Genomic DNA, 12,224 nt, shown 5'->3' with positions numbered 1-12,224 from the left:
TACTGTTATAAAATGAGAACAGAGAGAACAATATTTATATTTACAGACCAACTTATGCTTTAATTGAAACGCGTCACTCTCTTCGAATACAACACACCGTTGTATTTGGAAGAGTCTAAAAATCATTTTTGCCATTTTACTGATTAACGCAGAAAAAGATTCTCCGACTAATAAATTGGACCGTATCTTCAAACTTAATCGTCCACGGGTAAAAATGAATTTCAATCGGTCCGCTAATGATGAAAGTATAATAACTGAGGTACAGGAAATTTATGAGTACAGGTCATGTTATGTTTACACTCCTCGGCGTCCGAGGCCTCTCGTGCTTGGTAGCCTCTCGCGAGCTATACGCCGCGGTAGTGGGGATAATTCCGCGACGTTTATCATCCAGGCCTTGGCGACATATATAGAGAAATCACTGTAGTCGCGTTACGTGGTCCACCCTGTAGAGGTACTGTGGTCGATTTTCACTCGGAGTTGCGTTGCATTCGACGTCCTTTAAGCAGACACGGCGACCGGCGAAAACACGCGAGACTAAATGGTTCTCGAACACGATATTTTCGTATTGTCAGATACCGTGTGTGGCTTGTTACGCGAGGTTTTCATGGTCGGGTAAGTAACGGTCGGTAGTTATGGTAATCGGATTTGGTCGGACCGCGCGGCGCAGCCCCATGATTGGAGCTGACAACCGTGCTGACCCTTTCTCACAGTTTCTCGCCGAATGCTCGGATTTACCGTCTCCTATGATTTACACATGCTTGCCGCAATTATTATTCTTGGGGCTGTCGTGATAGTGAAATTCAACGTTAACGAATCGCCCGGGAACCGTCAAAGCTCCGCGGCTACCGTCGACGCCGCTTTCGCCTATCGACGACCCGCTATACTACCACAGAATTAGACGGAAAGCTCGTGTATTTGAATAGAAAATACCTCGGGCTTGCCAAAATATTTCCTCATTCTCGCGGATTCGCTTCATTGAAACTATCTGCGAACGTTTGCGCGGAAGAAAACGTCTCTAAGTCAACTGTCGGGAATACAACTAGCGCTATAACATCAGGTTAGGAAATTTAAATTGAAATTTTCATAAAATCGCGACAATTATGGAATACAAAGGAGTCGCGAGAGAACTGAGAGAGAGAGAGAGAGAGAGACAGAAGCTTCGATACAGCGAGTAAGCGTGGCGATCGAAATCGTCCCGCTGGAACCCGGTTTTGCCGGTGTGTGTCCGTACAGTGTTTTGCCTCGGTCGATCAAGTCGTTGTTTAACGGACAAACGTCGTCGGTATCTGATGCGGCCACTTAAGGACGCGACGCTGGGCCCTGGAATATTTATAAGAGAGGCGCGGGTTTTAAAGGCTCGGCTGTCGTCCGGATTGAGTTGTCGCGCGTGTAATATGCCACACAGGACGAGGACATCGCCGGAGATTAACGACACGAGCACCGCGCGCTCGCCGAGAGCTGATCAGGCGAACGCGCGCGTCCCAGGTTCGAGAACCCGGGCTCGCGTGCACGCCGCGAATCGTCAACAATCGCTATCTCTCGCCCCGATGTTTCGCCGTTCATTAATAATTTACACCGGGGAACCTTCGTACGCTCCGGAGAAAACATTCCACGCGCTCCTCTTTTTTTTCCCCGGACCGGTCGTCCGGATACGCGACGCGAAACCTATTTCGTTTGCTTCCATTTGCCGTCGCGACCAGTCCGAAATTACTCGGAGGAATCGCGCTCGTTTCGTTTCGATCTTGCAACTCCGTTCGCTCAAGAACATTCGTCCGAAGCGGCCAAAAATTTCACTTCCAAGGACCGTTCGACATCTCTGAAAATTGTGGGACAATAGAGCAAATATTAGCACAATTAGCAATTCAGAAGTGGTCAATTTGGTTTCCTAAATGTCCAATCCAGGACTGTGTGGTCTCCAAAATGGTTATTTTTACGTTATCGTGGAGTAATTTGTGATATTCGGCGGCACACTGCCTGTCGCGAGGCGTTCGAAGCAAGCGTGACGTCACAAGATGGCCGCCGCTGACAGATTTTCTTAATATCGAGAGCATTCGTACAAATATCTGCATAATCTCGTCAGCTCATGACCAGCGCGCGCTAGATTGAACCTTCCTTTTTCGAACGAGCCATTTTCCAGCCAAAAATATTCTCATATAAGGACGAAATGTTGAGGCATGTAAAACAATTTTTCGCCTATTATTGTCGGTAACATGGTCGCACTACCTTATCGCGAATCTACGGAGTTTTGGTCCTTAAGCTGAAAAACTATAAATTCCTCTTCGCATGATCTGCAGTCAATCATTTTGTACGGAATGTATAAAATATGTATACTAATTTGTATGCATCGTGGAATTTATAGTAACATATTAGAAAAGAACCAAACGTATCTTTTTCCTTGATCATGCTCCGACACAATAATTGACGATACAACATATGTTTGTAATGTTTCCTATTGGGGATCGTTGGTTGAAATGGTTCGAATGCTGCGAGATAATGAATCGAATCGCAATTTTGGGACCCCGGTGCGGTGGTAGATCGAAATGCGCGCGTCGAGTTCAAAGCGATCGCGACTGATCGAAATTAATTTGACGATGCAGAGAGCACGATAGACGTCTATCCAATCTAGGATAGAAAAGTCTGGAAAAATGGCGTTATTCGTTCGACTCGGAGAGCAGATTCGGGCGAATACCAGGCGGGCGTATTCAATCCGGTGAATGGAACAGCGGGAATGTAATGAAAATCGAGGCTGGACTCCATGCGAGCCCGCGTCCGCGTCCGGGCATTATATTCGCGAATTACGGTACAATTTCTGGTCAAACGTTTGTTTTGAAATGGCAGAGGGACCAATTCGATATTGCCCACGGCGAAACCGATAATGTATCGATAATTGCGCGGGGGAAAGCTGAGAAATAGAAATGGCCCGTGGACGTTGTTCACGACTGAGGACCGGGCAACCAGCTCTAGTTTACAATCGCGTGCTCGTGCAATCCCAACAACCGGTCGCGAATGCGATTATTATAGTGTGCCCGACCAACTCTGTACGTCTGAAATATCTTTGTTAGGTTTGTTAGTTTCCGATTGGTTTTGTGCTATCGATGGGCGTAGTCGATTGTTCGAGCGTATCTTGGAAATGGTAATTTTTCAGATAAATATACTATACCGAGCGATTGGGAGTTCAGAATTTGCTATACTATCGAAATCAAGCATAATAGAGTGGACATTCTTATTCGACGAAACAAGATTGACCTCTATGCGTCCTCTGAGCATGCACCTACCGATGAAGGATTTTATGGAAAAACTGAAAAAATCAAATTTTAAACGGACAATTTTTAATGGAAGATATTTTTGTTTTGCTCCCGCCTATTGAAATCATTTTATTTTGTATAAAATTTCACAGTCTAATTATTATTACGAGAATAATTGTTAACGAGCAGCTGAAATCAGAGTTTCTTTCATCGATAATGCTTATCGGTGATGTGATTTTTTCCGGTTGTTTGGAGAATAATTATTAATGTATTGCGTTTTCCCATTTTCGTAAGAAAGGTTATGGTCCCAGGCTGTTTTACTCAACAATGCTCCGAACAAACAAGCGAGCAGAACCTAATCGTGTACCAAGATTGATGAAGCAATTAGAAAGCCCATCGACTGGTTAAACGTTTAACTGTACAGGACACGGAAAGAATCGAGGTAATAGGAAATGGAAGGTGGCAGGATCAATTGGAAAAATAACACGTGGGAAGTGGCCGATCTGGCGAAGATGGCGACGCCGCATGGTAATTTAACATGCGACTCTGTCTGAGAGCAAAATCATTTCCGTTCCTACTCACTTATAATTACTGTCCACTTGTTTCATTTCCATATGTAATTTTCTGAGCTAGAAAAATTGAATGCATAAAAGTCAATCAACGATCGGTCTTCCAAGTTTTGGAAATTGTCTCTCAGAATATATTGAGGATCATGTTGAGAAATATATTAAGGATCATATTTAGAAATATATTAGGGATCATATTAAGAAATATATGAACGACTATATTAATTAAAATATAGGGAAAATTGTAAGAGGGTTGAAAGACCACCCACTCCATTTCTACGCATGCCCATCACACACTCTAACTTTTCAATTTATATTTCATTAAATCAGTCACATTGATTATTGGTTCGCTAGCCAAAGCATTAATTAATATTCAGCTGACCAATTCAAAGTATCGCTTTCGACAGATAAGCAGACTTTTTGCATTCATGATAAAAATTAGTAGATGAAATATAGTAAGTATTATTTCCCACTCATTGAAATGATTATGAAAAGAAATAAATAATGTGGCTTCTGTATCGTGCAATTAGTTCAGACTTTTTTGCATAAAAATCCGCTACTGATAAGCAAATAAACAAGAACACGAGCTGCTAGCTTCACGTAGTTCGAAGCGCTATAAGACGCAAACCAGTATGTATTTATTAGCGTGTGAATCCTGACGGAGTTAGGTTGCAACGGTTGCGAAAGTGAGACGATTGAAATAGATCGTTTGATGAAAAATTTATTTTTTAATTCGAACACTCGGGTGAAACCGCATTTTAAAGCAACGCGACGCCGAGAGGAAACAGTCCTAGTCCGGCGAGTGAGCGGCACCGGAAACGCGTTCATATGCGAAATGCGAATAAATGCTGCAGCGCGTGGGTTAGCGCGTGCGAAAACGCGTATTATGCTATACATATACAATATACGTATAGGCTTCTCTCGAGGGAGAAGGTGCGAAACGCGAAATGACCAACGAACTCGTTCGAACGGGATCTACTCCTACGAATACCGTATCCGTATCCGAGGCTCGCCTCTGACTAATTCGCCGATGTTAATGGCAGTTAATTGACAGGCTACCGAGACACTGTCGCGTTACACCAGACCGAAACGGTATTGTGCAATTAGGATATATGTGGAACGTCGGCTGGAAACTTTCCAACCACTCCCCCCCCCCCTCCAACAATGTTTATCAATCTTAGGAATTAAACGATCGGGGAATGGGCTAGAAATTAATAAATCGAGAAAAGACCGATTGAAATATTATTCCTAGACTGTGGATCTTTATGCAAAATAAAAAATATTTGCATCGATTGCAAGAGCCAGGAGCGAAATAAAAATTTCTTTCTTCCTTTAATTATTTTATTAAGCTAAAACTTTATATGTCCACTGCATTAAACTGTGCTTACCCATTTTTGTCAAAAATCCATAAAATCCGCAGTCTAATTATTACTATACAGAATAAAATATTGTCTAAGTGAATCGTAGCAAACTGGAGCGAAATTAAAATGTATTTTCTGTCTTAATGTGTTTAACGGGTTGAAAAGAATATATTTCTAACTTCGAATTCGTTTTCACCGTTTTAAATTCTACGCATTTCTGTCACGAACGCATCGAGATCCGCAGTCTACTCATGGGACTGCAAAGACGTAACAAAATCAGATGCACTGTACACGACAATGGAGAAAATAAGCAAAATAACGAGATAACTGTCTCTTAACTTCGACCGTCATCTAAGAAGGACGACAACAGCGACAAAAATCGCGAGAACCGATGACGCATCGCGCGCAGTATGCAGAATGCAGGATGCACAGTGAGCGCATCCCTCGCGTGTGTCGGACGGTAAAAAACCGTGAGCAACCTAACCATTTTCATTCAGGGCCGTCCGGGGCTCGTTTCTCGGCGCATAATAAAGATGTCCGGCGAAGATGAACGCGGGACTTTAATTAATATCGATGAAACGCAAGAAGAGGACGCGCGGTCACAGGGCTGCTGCATCGCTGCTGCAGCCCGAGACGCGGTGCACAACGGTGCGCAACGGTGCACCGGTGCATCGGTGCATCGGTGCTCGGGGCGATGATAATGAAGCCACTCCGGCGTCGGACTACAATCGCGATTCCGCACTTTATAATCCTCCTTTCAACGGGGCCCGATCGTCTTCTTCGCATGCTGCGATCTCTCAATTTTTTTTTCTCCCTCTTTTTTCCCCGTTCCCTTTCCGTTTATCCTTTTTTCCTTTCTCTTGGTTTTTAATCCCCGCGTCGCGCGCACGGTCGTTCCTCACCAGCGTTTTCCCGGTTTTGCCACCGCTGTCACGACTTCCTCCCTGTCCCCGCTTCATCCCCCCTCCCACCCCCAGGCTACTCGTACTTTGCTGGAAACGGACTTCAAATTAATTTACACGAGAGGAATTTGCATCGCTGCTCGGAGATGCGGAGCACTGTGCGGTCAATTTTACCGAAAATGTGGGAAAATTCGGTTGTATGTTGCTCGCTGCGAGTACACCGTTGCGGTGTTTTTTTTTTTATCTTCTTTCGGATCCGTAGAATTTGATTTTCAGGATACTTTTGCGGCGGAATTGAAAACCACCCTTACGGGAGATGTTTTATTCGCGTTAGGTAGAATTTGATTTTCAGGATACTTTTGTGGCGGAATTGAAAACCACCCTTACGGGAGATGTTTTATTCGTTAGAGAGGAAATTTTCGAGTTTAAGCACACCGCGTCAACTTTGTTCCTATCGTGGACAAAAATTGCAGAATTTTGCATTGTTTGTCAAGCCTGTGGAAAAACTCAGTATGACGAAAATGTCGTGTCACAATTTAGACGAGAATGAAGGAACGCGGTTCGCCGAGAACAATTCAAAAGCATGTTGTCTGACACGCATTGTAATTATCAGACCGCGGATCTTTATGGCGAATTTTCTGTGTCCGTGCAAGGAACAGGAGTCGGAAAGAAAGTTCTATTAGGCTCGCGAAGGTCCGCGGTGGAACTTTAACGTGCATATGAAAATTTTCGTTTTGACGAGTTTCATCGCTCCGGCGAGAGTATTGTGTTTGGAGTGGTCGAGCTATAGCGTTTGCCCGGGCCCCGAAGGAGTGCATCTCGATAGCAGTACACGGGGGCGACCGTGTTGTCAGGTAAATATTCAGGTGTGATTTATGCGAGGTATGCGGGCACGAAGAGCGCTGGGCGACGCTTAGCGTTCGAAGCTTGACGCGCGACGGCCGAGGCGCCGCCGCTGCCAGCCACGGCTCATTGTTTCCCCGGTGATGGATCGAAGTGGAACAGAGTTGTTATTTACGTTTTCAAATTAATCACGACCACTCGCTTGTCTCGTCCCGTCCCCGTACCCGGAATGTCGTGACCGCCCCTTTTCGTCGGGGATCTGCCGCGCCTCTTCTTTCTTCCACAAAAAGATACTCCGCGCTGCGCAAAACACGACTACCATTGAGTTTCGGAACGACATACAGTCGGTGTCCCGTAATTGATGACGCACACTTTAAATCAGAATAACGTTTTTACGAACGGACCAAACGAACTCTGGTTCTCTGCCAAGCCAGATGGATTCGTTCGCTAGACGATCTGTCACGACAATTTTGCAAAACGTGCGTTCAGTCGGAACGAGAGAGAAAAAAAAATGGAAAAAGTTTTAGAAATAGACTTCTATTGTTTTTCAGACTGCGCACAATCTTTCCAAAATTAGGGAGATGGTAATGGTTTCGCAAATCCGTATTCTCGTCCGGTAAGTGGTTCGTTCTCGCGGCGAGCTCGATCACCCATTAAGATATAACGCACGAAATTCGCATGTGTAATTCATGCGATGTTTATCGCGCTTACGTAGACAATTATTTCAAGCAGTGAGCGCGTTAGCCGGAAACGTAACGAAACGAATTTTCTGCGCCGTGTTTACTGCTTACCGGACGCTTCAACGCCTCTTCCCCGCTTCTCGCGGGAACGATAATTAATCAATTTACCGGTGCACTCCTTTTCTCTATTAACACGTCATGCATTTTAAATGGCTACGGCGCGGTACGTGCCTCGGGCTCCGTGCCATTTTTCCCGCGGAACCGTTTAAACGCAGTTTCTTTTGCAACGGATCCAGATGCCATTCGCGAAACAAATGTCCCCGCGAATCATTTAAATGCGGACGAGCTCGCTGGATTTTCCTCCGCGAAGAAAGCTAATTTCTCCGCGGTGACGGTCAACGTGCTGTGACGTATTTTACGCTATTTACTTCGCGCTTGCTGCTCATTTTATCTTAACAAAATGACCACTAGCCGGCACACGGAATGACATCTTCGTGCGGTATAAAAATTCATTGAGCGCTCGGAACGAGAGCCGAATAGAAATTTATTTCCGTGTCGAGTCATTTGTTTTAAAGTTCATCTATTTGTACTTGTCGTAGCAAATCAAATCCGCCGTTTACAAATCGAATCTTACTTGATACAAGTTGTGTCTTGAAACCCGTGACGAGATTTGTTGTTCAACTTAACAATTTAACTCTTGGATCGGTGCGCCAAATTTTCTGCAACGTTCAACAACATTTTAGACTTCACACTTTCAGCCTACATTTTCCCGCCTCAAATGTGGTTTCACTAATTATCTAAGAAAGTAGAAGTCCGTAACGACGTTTCTGTTTGCTAATAAAACCACGGAAAAATGTTTAATGTGGCTGCGCAAGTGTGTATTACAAGCGTCGGCCGACTCATTTTGTGTTTATTGCAAATTATGAGAGTTGGATTACGACTAATTTATAGGCAACTGCGCCGATTTATTATTTCTGAGAAAACGCCGGCGAGTCTGCTTGATCGAACTCGTCGGAGTCTAAATTAGAACATTATTGGCTATAAAATAACATTTTAACGGCAGCCGCTCACCTTAATACGCAAGTTAAATCGACGGTCGGTCGGTCGCCGCCGCGTGGAGAACGTTAAAACTTCAGGGAGCAGAGAAAAGAGTCTCGGGGCCACTTGAAAATCCGTCCCGTAAATGTTTAAAGCGTTGTAAAAGTCTAGAAGAAAGTTCGCATTGCTAATTAGAAGAGTCGATAGCGATCGGGGGCACGGGAGAAAATTGTCGGAGGGATGGCATCGCTTTACAACGGGTAACGATTATTTCGAAACAAGTACACGGGCACGGTCTGGGGTATTACAGGATGTGCAGAGGTCCCATCTTAACGATGAAATAATTGCTTAGGGTCCCCCATAAAATATTCGGATCGGACTCCGGTCGTTAACTGCGCCCCGTGATTCGTTCCACACGGATTTGATATGCAACTCGACTCGCGGTTGACGAGAACCGCCCTGCCCTGTCCGACTCGCTTCCACGTTGTTATTACCGTGTAACAGCGTAACGACGCGACGCGAGGAAAACGTCCCGTTCGCGTCGATTAGCTCGACGGGATACGATAATTAACGGGTTCTTCCGCCGAACAAGGCATTAACCTATTTAACGGACGAAATCGGCTCGGGCAGCGTCCGAAGATTTATCTCGGCGACGGTCACCCGTGACCGTAACCGTCAGCACCGGAGAAAAAGGATACTGCCGAACATCTTGAGAATAACAGGCAACCGCGCTGCAACTACTGGGACGAAAATGGTCCAATTGGAAATTTCAGTGACGGTCACCCGTGACCGTAACCGTCAGCACCGGAGAAAAATGATACCGGCGAACATCTTGAGAATAACACGCGCTGCAGCTACTAGGAGGAAAATGGTGCAATTGGAAATTCCAGTGACGGTCACCGGTAACCGTCAGTGTAAACAGCAAGAAAATCGTGCAAACGAAACTTCAGTGATCGCCATTGATGATCAATGCAGTGCAATCGGACGAAAAATTGTGCAACAAACAATTCTCCTGACGGTCACCGGTGACCGCAATTGTACAAACCGGAAAAACATCATGTAATTGACACTTTTAACGACGATCACCAATAATCGTCGAGGATGAACCGCACGAATATCGTTCAAACGAGATCTCACCGACGGTCACCGGTGACCGCGGCTACATAAGCAAGAGAAACGGCATGCAATCGAAAATCAGGTTGGTATCAGTGATGTGCACAGCAGAAATTCTCGTATAAACAAAAATATCACTGTCGGTCACCGGTGACCGTCACTGTACAAATAATACAAGAATCATACATTCGAAAACCACCACGATGTCACGAACAACAGACACCTCGTCTCAACACGTATCTCAATGACGGTCACCGGTGACCGCTGCTACACAAGCAAGAGGAACGTCAAGCAGTCGAAAATCAGATTGGTATCAGTGACGTGAATAGCAGAAACTTTCGTATAAACAAAAATATCACTGTCGGTCACCGGTGACCGTCACTGTACAAACATTACAAGAATCATACACTCGAAAAACCACCACGATGTCATGAACAACAGACACCTCGTTTCAACAGGCATCTCGATGACGGTCACCGGTGACCGCTGCCGCCAAGGTAACACAATAATCACACAATCGAAAATCATATCGATGCGAACGAAGCGAACATCAGACATTCTCGTTGCTCGCCATCATATGGATATCGGCCACCGGTGACCGTCGCATCGACGTACGCATCCACGAAGGAAGAAGAATTTTAGCAGAGAGAAAAATATAGGAAGCGCCGAAGAACGCTGTAAAATCATGCACGAATAATTCGCCGCACGTTCCGCCGTCATTTCGTTGCATCTGTTCGCTGGTCCGAAGATTTATGGAAGTTCGACGAGCCAGAACAAACTCGGCGAACGCTTTAACTTTTGCGCGAAACTTCGTTCGAGGGCGTCCGTACTCCAATTAACGCTCGGGGTTTCGAGTTGAAGAGTCTTACGAACGCATCCCGCCTGCGTCGAAGAATTCCGAGCATCTTCGACGTTGGGATACACCGACGCGAGTCGAGTATCGTTTTCTCGTAATAATTCGGCGATGTTTAAGCGTGCAACACCGGACGAGAGACCGCCGGTGTAATTGCCCTGTGGGCCATCGGTATGGCTCCGGCGAGAGCAATGAAGCACAACGGCTTGATAATCTCGCGTTGATTATGTGTTTATTGTGCGCTTGGTAATACTTCACTCCTGACCCTGCCGCTTCTTTTATGGGCACAGAACTTTCAACGTTTATCGTTGGAAAAGTGAACAGATTCAAAAGCATTCAAGAATGTCAATAAATTAAAATTATTCACGAGGGAAATAAATGTTTACTTGTATCTTGTAATTGATGCAGAAGAATTTTATTTTGTATAAAGATCCGATTTTCTTGGGAACAAAGTGTTTACTAAATTTATTATAAATTGAACGGATACATTTGCTGTAGTAGATAGGTACTGATAGGAGATTAATGGAATTTTGTTTGGCTCTAATGGAAATGGATAACTGGTACATACAGGGTGGTCGAAAAGTCGCTAAACAATTTTTAAACGGAACCCAAAAACTTCTTTTTGGTAAAAAAGATCGTACAGCGAGCGATGGGTGAGTCTCATAAATGACAATTTTAACGCGTTCAGTACGAACGTCTTTTGCAATCTATTCGAAACGGAATAGTATGTTTGCTTTGTGATTATTTAAAATCCTAGAGCGAACACAGCACGGTGTTCAGAGGATTGCCAAGCTTCCTCCGACAGTATGCTCCAGCGTTTGAAAGATAAGTTACTTTGCGTGTAATAAAATGTTATAGCCGCGTAGGTAATTGCAGGGAGGCGAACGTTGGTAGCGAATCGCGCTAAGAGGCCGATTATAAAATTGGCTCGCGGAATTAATTCGCCTCCGTTCGCCGTTCGAGGAGGGGGCTACGGGTTGCGTCGGTGATTGCGAATGGATCTATAAAAGCATAAACGTTTGACGTTTAATCGTAATGGCGGATATCAAGGGGAACGGGCGAGAGCACGACATGACAGTCGGATGGGTGCGCGTTGCTCGTTAAACACGGAGCACGATGATTATTGGGCGTGCACGTCTTGTCATAAGCCATCCTTCTCTCCCGGTACGATGCGAACAGAACGGAACAGAGACGATTTCCGAGCGATCAGAAGGGAAGTCGAGAGAGTCGCTCTGTCGGTGGTCTGTTACTCCCGGTGTTCTCCCGCGTTACAGCTTCGAAGAATGTCATTAACTTTCCGTTCTGGAAACCGATCGGAACACCGGGGACTTACCGAACAGATCGGGAACACGTGTCGACCTCCTCGCGGACAAAGCTCGCCACTCTTTCTGCGTTTCGCGACCGTCGTAAATTCGTTTAAGAGTTTAAGGCATCGTTAATAGGATGCCTGCGTCGAGAGTTAACGTCTCGACTCGATCGACCGGGTTCTTGATATTTCTTTCTTGATCGGAAATGGCTGAGTGGATCGATCATTGATCCAGCTGTATGCTATTCTGGAGGTAATCAGAGCTCCATTTTCTTTCAATACGATTTCGACTCTGAAGAATATTTTACAATTTATTA

General features: G+C 45.1%; 1 protein-coding gene across 2 annotated transcripts in view; it reads right to left on the bottom strand.

Annotated features, from left to right (window-relative positions):
- Positions 1-12,224, bottom strand: part of LOC143355447 (A disintegrin and metalloproteinase with thrombospondin motifs 7) — a 105,563-nt gene that overhangs the window by 89,386 nt on the left and 3,953 nt on the right. The window lies entirely within an intron of this gene.

This window comes from Halictus rubicundus, chromosome 7, assembly GCF_050948215.1.
Source record: "Halictus rubicundus isolate RS-2024b chromosome 7, iyHalRubi1_principal, whole genome shotgun sequence".
Taxonomy (NCBI): Eukaryota; Metazoa; Arthropoda; class Insecta; order Hymenoptera; family Halictidae; genus Halictus; species Halictus rubicundus.
The sequence above is the reverse complement of the archived record's forward strand: the minus strand, read 5'-3'. Positions and strand labels throughout refer to the sequence as shown.